This window comes from Polyodon spathula, chromosome 16, assembly GCF_017654505.1.
Source record: "Polyodon spathula isolate WHYD16114869_AA chromosome 16, ASM1765450v1, whole genome shotgun sequence".
Lineage (NCBI taxonomy): Eukaryota > Metazoa > Chordata > Actinopteri > Acipenseriformes > Polyodontidae > Polyodon > Polyodon spathula.
The window spans coordinates 37,769,763-37,783,700 of NC_054549.1; the positions used below are offsets into that span (position 1 = coordinate 37,769,763).

The 13,938-nt window shown below is 50.2% G+C and overlaps 1 pseudogene; it reads right to left on the reverse strand.

The window, feature by feature from the left end:
- LOC121328336 overlaps positions 1-13,938 on the reverse strand; it is a 36,852-nt pseudogene that overhangs the window by 18,438 nt on the left and 4,476 nt on the right.

Sequence of the window (13,938 nt, forward strand, 5' to 3'; positions counted from 1 at the left end):
GAGGACGCGGTGCTGCACATAAAACACTCCCTGGGAAAACCACGTCCACTTATATCCAGTACTCGCTCCACCACAAACCACGTCCTTCATGTAAAGAGCTCTGTGATTGGTGTATTGCAAAGGGATGTCGCTGAATTGACAAATTACAATGCTTGACTCTTCAGAGAGACACCTTTCAGTCTGCAGTTTCCCGGTTCGGCTTTTCACATTTCCCTCATGTGTTTGTAACTTTATCTCAAACACCAAACCAAGACAGTGAGAGTGTCACTGTGTGGGTACGAGCGAGTGAGAGTGTCACTGTGTGGGTATGATACTGTGAGAGTGTCACTGTGTGGGTATGATACTGTGAGAGTGTCACTGTGTGGGTACGAGTGAGTGAGAGTGTCACTGTGTGGGTATGATACTGTGAGAGTGTCACTGTGTGGGTACGAGACAGTGAGAGTGTCACTGTGTGGGTACGAGCGAGTGAGAGTGTCACTGTGTGGGTATGATACTATGAGAATGTCACTGTGTGGGTATGATACTGTGAGAATGTCACTGTGTGGGTACGAGACTGTGAGAGTGTCACTGTTTGGGTATGAGCGAGTGAGAGGGTCACTGTGTGGGTACGAGACAGTGAGAGTGTCACTGTGTGGGTACGAGCGAGTGAGAGTGTCACTGTGTGGGTATGATACTGTGAGAGTGTCACTGTGTGGGTATGATACTCTGAGAGTGTCACTGTGTGGGTATGATACTGTGAGAGTGTCACTGTGGGGGTATGAGACTGTGAGAGTGTCACTGTGTGGGTACGATACTGTGAGAGTGTCACTGTGTGGGTACGATACTGTGAGAGTGTCACTGTGTGGGTATGAGACTGTGAGAGTGTCACTGTGTGGGTACGAGCGAGTGAGAGTGTCACTGTGTGGGTATGATACTGTGAGAGTGTCACTGTGTGGGTATGATACTGTGAGAGTGTCACTGTGTGGGTATGATACTGTGAGAGTGTCACTGTGTGGGTATGATACTCTGAGAGTGTCACTGTGGGGGTATGAGACTGTGAGAGTGTCACTGTGTGGGTACGAGACAGTGAGAGTGTCACTGTGTGGGTATGATACTGTGAGAGTGTCACTGTGTGGGTATGAGCGACTGTGAGAGTGTCACTGTGTGGGTACGAGACAGTGAGAGTGTCACTGTGTGGGTATGATACTGTGAGAGTGTCACTGTGTGGGTATGAGCGAGTGAGAGTGTCACTGTGTGGGTACGATACTGTGAGAGTGTCACTGTGTGGGTACGAGACAGTGAGAGTGTCACTGTGTGGGTATGAGACAGTGAGAGTGTCACTGTGTGGTTACGAGAGATCGAGAGTGTCACTGTGGGTACGAGAGAGTGAGAGGTGGGACAGTTACCTTGAGTGCAGGAATCTCAATGCTGTCGTTGATGGAGATTGCCCCCTGCAGCACAGTGCCTGTCATGACGGTCCCCTGGCCCCGGATTGAGAAGCAGTGACCCACAGCCATCAGGAAGGGCCCTGAGGGGTCTCTGCGAGGGAGGTAGGTCTGGGCCTTTATCAGCTGGGGGGGGGGGGGTGATCAGTAAAAACAACCTTCAGTGCATGTAGCAGGGTTTCTGCATGGAACTCATTGCAAAGCATTTCAACAGAAATAGAAAAACTTGGACCCAATTATTGTCTAAAGTATGTTTTTGTATTTTTTTTGTTACAATGTTATAAAATTAACATCAACAACAAGAAAACAAAATAGAAATTAAAAAATGTCAACGGCAGAAAGCTGTTTTAAAATAATAAATAAAACAGGAGGGCCTAGAGAGTCTTTTACACCCCCAGATTTACCTCAATCTGTTCAGGCACCCCCTGGGCCACCTCTGTGTCGGGAGCCTCAGGACCCCCAGGCTTTGCAGCCACCGGGATGATGGGACAGCCATGGAACCTGGCGGGGGTTCATAAATAAATATCAAATATATAGCTAAGAGCCTCTGTGATGTCATTCCACAGAGCAGCGTGCGGACGCGTTTCCTGCTCAGGGGTAACACCCTCTATAGATCCTGCGTACATGTGTACACACTCTATACTCACGCTGTGACTATGCATTTGTGAGCCCCAAGCAGACACACTGGCATCAGAACGGGTCTCATGACTGCTGATCTTCCAGTCAGTGCCTCAGTCACTGTAGCCATCAAAGGCTAACCCATTGTGAGCATTCAGAAAGTGTACTGCTTGCTGCCTGCAGCCCCCCGGGGGGCTTGTGGGTCAGAAAGGAGAAGAAATTGGCTGCGATTTGGTCTTGTGATCGACCACAAGACTGTGATCGACTCCAGCCCAGAACGCTGAAGAAGACGGGGGTGGTTCAGCTGGCAGAGCCAGTCTCACACGTCTCCTTCACACAGGGCAGCGGGAGGTTCTGCTTTGTAAACTTTGTGAACTCCTAGTGCTTTGTGCAGGAGACACCCATTCAATATACAGGGGAGCACGAGAAGATTTTAATACTAATAATAGAAAGAAAATAATATTTTTCCAAATGTTGACCTTTTCCCTCGTGGACACTGTTGGCTCGTCAACATAAGAATTTTTTTTTTTTGCTTCATAAAAGCCATCACATCCTTCCGACCAGCAGGAACGGAGAGACAGACAGACAGACAGAGCCTCCCTGTAAGAAACTCTGGAGCGGATCTGTAGTGCTGTGCTGTATAAATATCTTGGAGTAAGAAAATAATCAAGCTCTGTTTTACAGCTTTTACATTTCCGATTTCCAAGGCTATTCGGGAGGATGGGGGGGAGAGAAATCACAATTTACATTAAGAGCCCCGGACAAAAACACAGAGCTGACAAGCTGGAGCATTGCTGGGGTCTGGCTCAGTCTCTCCGGGGCAGAGGCGGTCTGTTTAACGAGCCCTTCCCTTTGCAGAGAGGCTCGGAAACCCCCCCCCCCCCCACTCCAATTAATCCCCCCCCCCCCCCCCCCCCCCCCCCCCCCCCCCCCCACCCACCCCCCCCCCCCACCCCCCCCCCCCCCCCCCCCCCCCCCCCCCCCCCCCCCCCCCCCCCCCCCCCCGTCTGCTTTCGGGCACGAGCTCCCCGTCTTAATCAACTTCATCTGCTTTCTGGACGTCCCAGACAGACTGCCCTTTCTTCCAGTCCCTTGGCTTCAGTGAGAAGGATGTCTTATTTACATTAAAAGAATTATTCTTTCTCTACCACATCTCCTGTTTCAGGAAATATTGTCTTTTTTCTTACATGTAACAATAATATATATATATATATATATATATATATATATATATATATATATATATATATACTAAACTACTTTACTTTTTTCTTGAAGTTTTAAACAAAAAAACAGAAAAGTACACAGACAAAGCTGTTTTTTCGTCATCTTCTTTGAATTGCAAGGATATTGAATCTACCTTGTTCCACTGGAGAGGAAGTATTAGTATCAAGCTGGAATTCTTGTTAAAAATAACCCTGCAGGCGCTGAATAAACTGGCTCGGAGACTGGGAGCCGGGGAGAGCCAGCAAAGCAGCTGGGCACCTCTTACAGCTTTCATATCCGCTGCCTCACCCCAACACACACAGCAGAGCCCCGTCTATCAACTGCACCCCCAGAACCAGCTCCGCCACCCCAACGCACACAGCAGAGCCCCATCTATCAACTGCACCCCCAGAACCAGCTCCGCCACCCCAACGCACACAGCAGAGCCCCGTCTATCAACTGCACCCCCAGAACCAGCTCCGCCACCCCAACACACACAGCAGCACCCCGTCTATCAACTGCACCCCCAGAACCAGCTCCGCCACCCCAGCTCAGTGGGCTTCTTCCAGATTTTACTATGACATGATTAACCCCAGTGTGCAGGTAACAAGCTCAGGGCTTGATTAGCCCCAGTGTGCAGGTGAGTCTTACAGTTTTAATATGTGCTTGATTAGCCCCAGTGTGCAGGTGAGTCTTACAGTTTTAATATGTGCTTGATTAGCCCCAGTGTGCAGGTGAGTCTTACAGTTTTAATATGTGCTTGATTAGCCCCAGTGTGCAGGTGAGTATTGCTGTTTTAATATGTGCTTGATTAGCCTCAGTGTGCAGGTGAGTATTACAGTTTTAATATGTGCTTGATTAGCCCCAGTGTGCAGGTGAGTATTGCTGTTTTAATATGTGCTTGATTAGCCTCAGTGTGCAGGTGAGTATTGCTGTTTTAATATGTGCTTGATTAGCCCCAGTGTGCAGGTGAGTATTGCTGTTTTAATATGTGCTTGATTAGCCTCAGTGTGCAGGTGAGTATTGCTGTTTTAATATGTGCTTGATTAGCCCCAGTGTGCAGGTGAGTCTTACAGTTTTAATATGTGCTTGATTAGCCCCAGTGTGCAGGTGAGTCTTACAGTTTTAATATGTGCTTGATTAGCCCCAGTGTGCAGGTGAGTATTACAGTTTTAATATGTGCTTGATTAGCCCCAGTGTGCAGGTGAGTATTACAGTTTTAATATGGGCTTGATTAGCCCCAGTGTGCAGGTGAGTATTACAGTTTTAATATGGGCTTGATTAGCCCCAGTGTGCAGGTGAGTCTTACAGTTTTAATATGGGCTTGATTAGCCCCAGTGTGCAGGTGAGTATTGCTGTTTTAATATGTGCTTGATTAGCCCCAGTGTGCAGGTGAGTATTACAGTTTTAATATGGGCTTGATTAGCCTCAGTGTGCAGGTGAGTATTGCTGTTTTAATATGTGCTTGATTAGCCCCAGTGTGCAGGTGAGTATTGCTGTTTTAATATGTGCTTGATTAGCCTCAGTGTGCAGGTGAGTATTGCTGTTTTAATATGTGCTTGATTAGCCCCAGTGTGCAGGTGAGTATTGCTGTTTTAATATGTGCTTGATTAGCTCCAGTGTGCAGGTGAGTATTACAGTTTTAATATGTGCTTGATTAGCCCCAGTGTGCAGGTGAGTCTTACAGTTTTAATATGTGCTTGATTAGCCCCAGTGTGCAGGTGAGTCTTACAGTTTTAATATGTGCTTGATTAGCCCCAGTGTGCAGGTGAGTCTTACAGTTTTAATATGTGCTTGATTAGCCCCAGTGTGCAGGTGAGTCTTACAGTTTTAATATGTGCTTGATTAGCCCCAGTGTGCAGGTGAGTATTACAGTTTTAATATGTGCTTGATTAGCCCCAGTGTGCAGGTGAGTATTGCAGTTTTAATATGTGCTTGATTAGCCCCAGTGTGCAGGTGAGTCTTACAGTTTTAATATGTGCTTGATTAGCCTCAGTGTGCAGGTGAGTATTGCTGTTTTAATATGTGCTTGATTAGCCCCAGTGTGCAGGTGAGTATTGCTGTTTTAATATGTGCTTGATTAGCCCCAGTGTGCAGGTGAGTATTGCTGTTTTAATATGTGCTTGATTAGCCCCAGTGTGCAGGTGAGTATTGCTGTTTTAATATGTGCTTGATTCGCCCCAGTGTGCAGGTGAGTATTACAGTTTTAATATGTGCTTGATTAGCCCCAGTGTGCAGGTGAGTATTACAGTTTTAATATGTGCTTGATTAGCCTCAGTGTGCAGGTGAGTCTTACAGTTTTAATATGTGCTTGATTAGCCTCAGTGTGCAGGTGAGTATTGCTGTTTTAATATGTGCTTGATTAGCCCCAGTGTGCAGGTGAGTATTGCTGTTTTAATATGTGCTTGATTAGCCCCAGTGTGCAGGTGAGTCTTACAGTTTTAATATGTGCTTGATTAGCCTCAGTGTGCAGGTGGGTATTACAGTTTTAATATGTGCTTGATTAGCCTCAGTGTGCAGGTAACAAGCTCAAGTATGTCTTCTTATTAAACATAGTAAAACCAGGAATGGATTACACTGCTGTTCAATGGGAGTCTCATTGCCATCCCCCTGTATCCTGTGTCAAACCTGAACTCACTTCATAGGTTTCTGCCACCTCTCTCTGCCAGGGCAAACACTGCACACTCCCTCCTTCCCTGTCCGAGCTAGGGGGAGGGGTAAGTACAGGGGGCACAGTCCCAGTTCAGACACAAAGCAGCCAGTAACAGGAACCCAAAACGGTCCCACCAGCTCTTTCTTTCATCAGCATGCACGTTCAATAAGTTGAGTTTTCTGATGAATATGTTCATTGTACGTCTTTCAAGGACTCGGCTGCTTTCAATGTATTACCAACGTCCCCACAGGCAGAATGGTGACAGCAACTGGGCTGCATTAAGCATTAAGCTACAGTGGAGAGCCAGTCACTGAAAACGTTTCTTTACATGGGATTCTCAGCATACATATATATGTGTGAAAGGGTGTATAACTGCAGTGCACAAAATGACAAAAATGAAAAGTATTTTTTTATTTATTTTTTGGATGTACATAAAAGGTTTAAATGGTTAAAAAGTGATTTATTGAAGACGAAGAAAGGCTTTTTTTGTCCGAAACGTCCTTAAATAGATGATTTAAACCTTCATTTTGTGGTGTAAAACGCTCTACGCTTGCCCAGCCTTGGCTCTGCAGCTTATCCCTGCCCGGTGAGTTAATCACACATTTCAAACCCCTGAAACGTGTGTGTGCAGAACACAGGCGTCGGGAATGTAGAGCACTGGCAGGGCAATGCAGAAGGTGGCTGAAATCCTGCAGAAATAACAACCCTAAAACAATATGTATGACAAACACAGGGGACCTTTGGTTTCTGCATCATGCCCGGCTGTAGATTTTATTGTCGACTGGAGATGGACCCCGGCTGCAGCTCCAGTTTGATACTGGGAATGAGACGAGATTCCATTTTTACACACTGGCTTCATTGGTTCGGATGGAAATGGGACGTTAGTCCCATCAAAACTCAAGCATGGTAAATCTAACTCACAGTAAAAATCTCTGGTTGATCTTTATAATTATTCCTGTCCCTGGTGACGGATACAGTGGTACCGCCTGTATGCCTGACTAACATTTATACACTGAAGCACAGGCAGAAGGGATGCTGAGGTCAAAATACAGACTCAGAGCCTTTCCTGGTACATGGGCGCCATCTGCTGCTGGATGTTGGTAATGCATCTATAAAAAAAACACAGCTGACACATTTCACAGTGAAGGGGGTTTACACTCAAACTCCACCATGGGGCAAAACACTGACGATCCTCATTGACTTCATGAACTCTTAAAAGAGCAGAAGAAGAAGTGATCAGACCTCTCAGCTAGTGCTAGTTATCAGGTTACAGGACTAGGTGGTTTGGTGACATCACTTAACACATAACAATCAGGGCCTAATTTAGATTCATTTTACCCTGGACTGTCTCTGAGAAGGGAGGTGGAGGGGTGAGGCAGAGAGGAAGTAATTACGACTTATCAGATTCACCGAACCCTGACTGTCTGACTGTCCGTCTGTCTGGAGTGTGTGTGTGTGTGTGTGTGTGTGTGTGTGTGTGTGTGTGTGTGTGAGTGCATGCGTGGGCTCGCTTCAGAAAAAGATGAATGGAGATGAAAAAAAAACAGAATGACTTCTGTGGGAAAAATTGTTCTGATGACTGGAGCGGGTGGGTGGAGAGAGAGAGAGAATTGTCTGGCTGCTCTGGCCTTCCTACCCAGGGGAACAAAGAAGGGCTGTGACTCTCAGGGGCAATGCTGACCTCTCCCCTGCATCCACACTGAAGGGCTGTGACTCTCAGGGACAATGCTGACCTCTCCCCTGCATCCACACTGAAGCACTGCAGTGCCGAGTCAGGAGACTAGATGAACCACCGCATCTCACAGCCTGACTGAATATTCAATTGCTTCCATTAAACCATTTAGAATTGCACACTGATCTGCAGGGTGAGCGCTCCATTCTAGCACGACATCATTGATCAAAATTGCAATGAGCGGTGTTCTGTGATTCCTGGAAGGAAGTAGAATTGGAACTGGAACTGGAATTTCAGAACAGGGCTGGACCCCGATCCTGCTGATCTGTGTCACACATCCACAAGAAGGGCCACCAAAAGGGGATCGTTTCAGACTTAGCACAGCCAAGAGCCGCCGCTCAGGGGTGCAAGTTGAAAGTTCAGTTGGGCAATATGAATAGAAGCTTTGTGAAAGCCGCTCCAGTCTTCCTGCTCAACTGAATGGAACACTCATAGATGCAGTTTGCTGCCCCCTTCTGCCTTTTTAGTGCACTACTTCTTTTAAAAGTTATTTGTACCAGATTTCATTGGGTCCTTTTCCTGCTTCTCAAAATGCCATCAAGTATTAGGAATATGTGTATTAAACTCCCCTATAAACAGACTTTAATAATACCTTGAATATGTCATTATAAAGGGAATAGCCTTATATGTAAAAGTGAACTCAGAGAGACGGGTCTAGATGCCACAGCAGGCTAATTTACTAGCAGCTCACCACTGGATTCCTGGGTTTAAATGTGGCTCAGGTTATAAGCAGAATATGTGTTGGTCTCAGTTCACTCGTGTATATTGCTGTTAACAGACTCTCAAAACAAGCACAGGGGATCTCTGCTTGAGAGAGGTGCAGTTCTAGGGTCTGCGTGTGTCAGCCTCAGGTGATAGGCAGACAATCCTGTGACTTGTCGTGTTTGAGATTAATAATGGCCTTAACAGATTAAAAAGGCAGTGCACTGCAGTGGACTCTGACACCACTGGCTCTAGTGACTCAGTAATGACAGTGCACCGCGGTGGACTCTGGCTCTAGTGACTCAGTAATGACAGTGCACCGCGGTGGACTCTGGCTCTAGTGACTCAGTAATGACAGTGCACCGCGGTGGACTCTGGCTCTAGTGACTCAGTAATGACAGTGCACCGCGGTGGACTCTGGCTCTAGTGACTCAGTAATGACAGTGCACCGCGGTGGACTCTGGCTCTAGTGACTCAGTAATGACAGTGCACCGCGGTGGACTCTGGCTCTAGTGACTCAGTAATGACAGTGCACCGCGGTGGACTCTGGCTCTAGTGACTCAGTAATGACAGTGCACCGCGGTGGACTCTGGCTCTAGTGACTCAGTAATGACAGTGCACCGCGGTGGTCTCTGGCTCTAGTGACTCAGTAATGACAGTGCACCGCGGTGGACTCTGGCTCTAGTGACTCAGTAATGACAGTGCACCGCGGTGGACTCTGGCTCTAGTGACTCAGTAATGACAGTGCACCGCGGTGGACTCTGGCTCTAGTGACTCAGTAATGACAGTGCACCGCGGTGGACTCTGGCTCTAGTGACTCAGTAATGACAGTGCACCGCGGTGGACTCTGGCTCTAGTGGCTCAGTAATGACAGTGCACCGCGGTGGACTCTGGCTCTAGTGACTCAGTAATGACAGTGCACCGCGGTGGACTCTGGCTCTAGTGACTCAGTAATGACAGTGCACCGCGGTGGACTCTGGCTCTAGTGACTCAGTAATGACAGTGCACCGCGGTGGACTCTGGCTCTAGTGACTCAGTAATGACAGTGCACCGCGGTGGACTCTGACACCACTGGCTCTAGTGACTCAGTAATGACAGTGCACCGCGGTGGACTCTGGCTCTAGTGACTCAGTAATGACAGTGCACCGCGGTGGACTCTGGCTCTAGTGACTCAGTAATGACAGTGCACCGCGGTGGACTCTGGCTCTAGTGACTCAGTAATGACAGTGCACCGCGGTGGACTCTGGCTCTAGTGACTCAGTAATGACAGTGCACCGCGGTGGACTCTGGCTCTAGTGACTCAGTAATGACAGTGCACCGCGGTGGACTCTGGCTCTAGTGACTCAGTAATGACAGTGCACCGCGGTGGACTCTGGCTCTAGTGACTCAGTAATGACAGTGCACCGCGGTGGACTCTGGCTCTAGTGGCTCAGTAATGACAGTGCACCGCGGTGGACTCTGGCTCTAGTGACTCAGTAATGACAGTGCACCGCGGTGGACTCTGGCTCTAGTGACTCAGTAATGACACCGCACCGCGGTGGACTCTGGCTCTAGTGACTCAGTAATGACAGTGCACCGCGGTGGACTCTGGCTCTAGTGACTCAGTAATGACAGGTGGACTCTGGCTCTAGTGACTCAGTAATGACAGTGCACCGCGGTGGACTCTGGCTCTAGTGACTCAGTAATGACAGTGCACCGCGGTGGACTCTGGCTCTAGTGACTCAGTAATGACAGTGCACCGCGGTGGACTCTGGCTCTAGTGACTCAGTAATGACAGTGCACCGCGGTGGACTCTGGCTCTAGTGACTCAGTAATGACAGTGCACCGCGGTGGACTCTGGCTCTAGTGACTCAGTAATGACAGTGCACCGCGGTGGACTCTGGCTCTAGTGACTCAGTAATGACAGTGCACCGCGGTGGACTCTGGCTCTAGTGACTCAGTGATGACAGTGCACCGCGGTGGACTCTGGCTCTAGTGACTCAGTAATGACAGTGCACCGCGGTGGACTCTGGCTCTAGTGACTCAGTAATGACAGTGCACCGCGGTGGACTCTGGCTCTAGTGACTCAGTAATGACAGTGCACCGCGGTGGACTCTGGCTCTAGTGACTCAGTAATGACAGTGCACCGCGGTGGACTCACCACTGGCTCTAGTGACTCAGTAATGACAGTGCACCGCGGTGGACTCTGGCTCTAGTGACTCAGTAATGACAGTGCACCGCGGTGGACTCTGGCTCTAGTGACTCAGTAATGACAGTGCACCGCGGTGGACTCTGGGCTCTAGTGACTCGGTAATGACAGTGCACCGCGGTGGACTCTGGCTCTAGTGACTCAGTAATGACAGTGCACCGCGGTGGACTCTGGCTCTAGTGACTCAGTAATGACAGTGCACCGCGGTGGACTCTGGCTCTAGTGACTCAGTAATGACAGTGCACCGCGGTGGACTCTGGCTCTAGTGACTCAGTAATGACAGTGCACCGCGGTGGACTCTGGCTCTAGTGACTCAGTAATGACAGTGCACCGCGGTGGACTCTGGCTCTAGTGACTCGGTAATGACAGTGCACCGCGGTGGACTCTGGCTCTAGTGACTCAGTAATGACAGTGCACCGCGGTGGACTCTGGCTCTAGTGACTCAGTAATGACAGTGCACCGCGGTGGACTCTGGCTCTAGTGACTCGGTAATGACAGTGCACCGCGGTGGACTCTGGCTCTAGTGACTCAGTAATGACAGTGCACCGCGGTGGACTCTGGCTCTAGTGACTCAGTAATGACAGTGCACCGCGGTGGACTCTGGCTCTAGTGACTCAGTAATGACAGTGCACCGCGGTGGACTCTGGCTCTAGTGACTCAGTAATGACAGTGCACCGCGGTGCAGTGACTCGGTGATGACAGTGCACCGCGGTGGACTCTGGCTCTAGTGACTCAGTAATGACAGTGCACCGCGGTGGACTCTGGCTCTAGTGACTCAGTAATGACAGTGCACCGCGGTGGACTCTGGCTCTAGTGACTCAGTAATGACAGTGCACCGCGGTGGACTCTGGCTCTAGTGACTCAGTAATGACAGTGCACCGCGGTGGACTCTGGCTCTAGTGACTCAGTAATGACAGTGCACCGCGGTGGACTCTGGCTCTAGTGACTCAGTAATGACAGTGCACCGCGGTGGACTCTGGCTCTAGTGACTCAGTAATGACAGTGCACCGCGGTGGACTCTGGCTCTAGTGACTCAGTAATGACAGTGCACCGCGGTGGACTCTGGCTCTAGTGACTCAGTAATGACAGTGCACCGCGGTGGACTCTGGCTCTAGTGACTCAGTAATGACAGTGCACCGCGGTGGACTCTGGCTCTAGTGACTCAGTAATGACAGTGCACCGCGGTGGACTCTGGCTCTAGTGACTCAGTAATGACAGTGCACCGCGGTGGACTCTGGCTCTAGTGGCTCAGTAATGACAGTGCACCGCGGTGGACTCTGGCTCTAGTGACTCAGTAATGACAGTGCACCGCGGTGGACTCTGGCTCTAGTGACTCAGTAATGACAGTGCACCGCGGTGGACTCTGGCTCTAGTGACTCAGTAATGACAGTGCACCGCGGTGGACTCTGGCTCTAGTGACTCAGTAATGACAGTGCACCGCGGTGGACTCTGGCTCTAGTGACTCAGTAATGACAGTGCACCGCGGTGGACTCTGGCTCTAGTGACTCAGTAATGACAGTGCACCGCGGTGGACTCTGGCTCTAGTGACTCAGTAATGACAGTGCACCGCGGTGGACTCTGGCTCTAGTGACTCAGTAATGACAGTGCACCGCGGTGGACTCTGGCTCTAGTGACTCAGTAATGACAGTGCACCGCGGTGGACTCTGGCTCTAGTGACTCAGTAATGACAGTGCACCGCGGTGGACTCTGGCTCTAGTGACTCAGTAATGACAGTGCACCGCGGTGGACTCTGGCTCTAGTGACTCAGTAATGACAGTGCACCGCGGTGGACTCTGGCTCTAGTGACTCAGTAATGACAGTGCACCGCGGTGGACTCTGGCTCTAGTGACTCAGTAATGACAGTGCACCGCGGTGGACTCTGGCTCTAGTGACTCAGTAATGACAGTGCACCGCGGTGGACTCTGGCTCTAGTGACTCAGTAATGACAGTGCACCGCGGTGGACTCTGGCTCTAGTGACTCAGTAATGACAGTGCACCGCGGTGGACTCTGGCTCTAGTGACTCAGTGATGACAGTGCACCGCGGTGGACTGTGACGCCACTGGCTCTAGTGACTCGGTAATGACAGTGCACCGCGGTGGACTCTGGCTCTAGTGACTCAGTAATGACAGTGCACCGCGGTGGACTCTGGCTCTAGTGACTCAGTAATGACAGTGCACCGCGGTGGACTCTGGCTCTAGTGACTCAGTAATGACAGTGCACCGCGGTGGACTCTGGGCTCTAGTGACCCGGTGATGACAGTGCACCGCGGTGGACCCTGGCTCTAGTGACTCAGTAATGACAGCGCACCGCGGTGGACTCTAGTGACTCGGTGATGACAGTGCACCGCGGTGGACTCCGGCTCTAGTGACTCAGTAATGACAGTGCACCGCGGTGGACTCTGGCTCTAGTGACTCAGTAATGACCAGGGTGGACTCTGGCTCTAGTGATCAGTAATGACAGTGCACCGCGGTGGACCTCTGGCTCTAGTGACTCAGTAGAGTGCACCGCGCGAGATGGACTCTGGCCTACTAGTGACTCCGTGGGCGGTGGACTCTGGCTCTAGTGACTCAGTAATGACAGTGCACCGCGGTGGACTCTGGCTCTAGTGACTCAGTAATGACAGTGCACCGCGGTGGACTCTGGCTCTAGTGACTCAGTAATGACAGTGCACCGCGGTGGACTCTGGCTCTAGTGACTCAGTAATGACAGTGCACCGCGGTGGACTCTGGCTCTAGTGACTCAGTAATGACAGTGCACCGCGGTGGACTCTGGCTCTAGTGACTCAGTAATGACAGTGCACCGCGGTGGACTCTGGCTCTAGTGACTCAGTAATGACAGTGCACCGCGGTGGACTCTGGGCTCTAGTGACTCAGTAATGACAGTGCACCGCGGTGGACTCTGGCTCTAGTGACTCAGTAATGACAGTGCACCGCGGTGGACTCTGGCTCTAGTGACTCAGTAATGACAGTGCACCGCGGTGGACTCTGGCTCTAGTGACTCAGTAATGACAGTGCACCGCGGTGGACTCTGGCTCTAGTGACTCAGTAATGACAGTGCACCGCGGTGGACTCTGGCTCTAGTGACTCAGTAATGACAGTGCACCGCGGTGGACTCTGGCTCTAGTGACTCAGTAATGACAGTGCACCGCGGTGGACTCTGGCTCTAGTGACTCAGTAATGACAGTGCACCGCGGTGGACTCTGGCTCTAGTGACTCAGTAATGACAGTGCACCGCGGTGGACTCTGGCTCTAGTGACTCAGTAATGACAGTGCACCGCGGTGGACTCTGGCTCTAGTGACTCAGTAATGACAGTGCACCGCGGTGGACTCTGGCTCTAGTGACTCAGTAATGACAGTGCACCGCGGTGGACTCTGACTGGCTCTAGTGACTCAGTAATGACAGTGCACCGCGGTG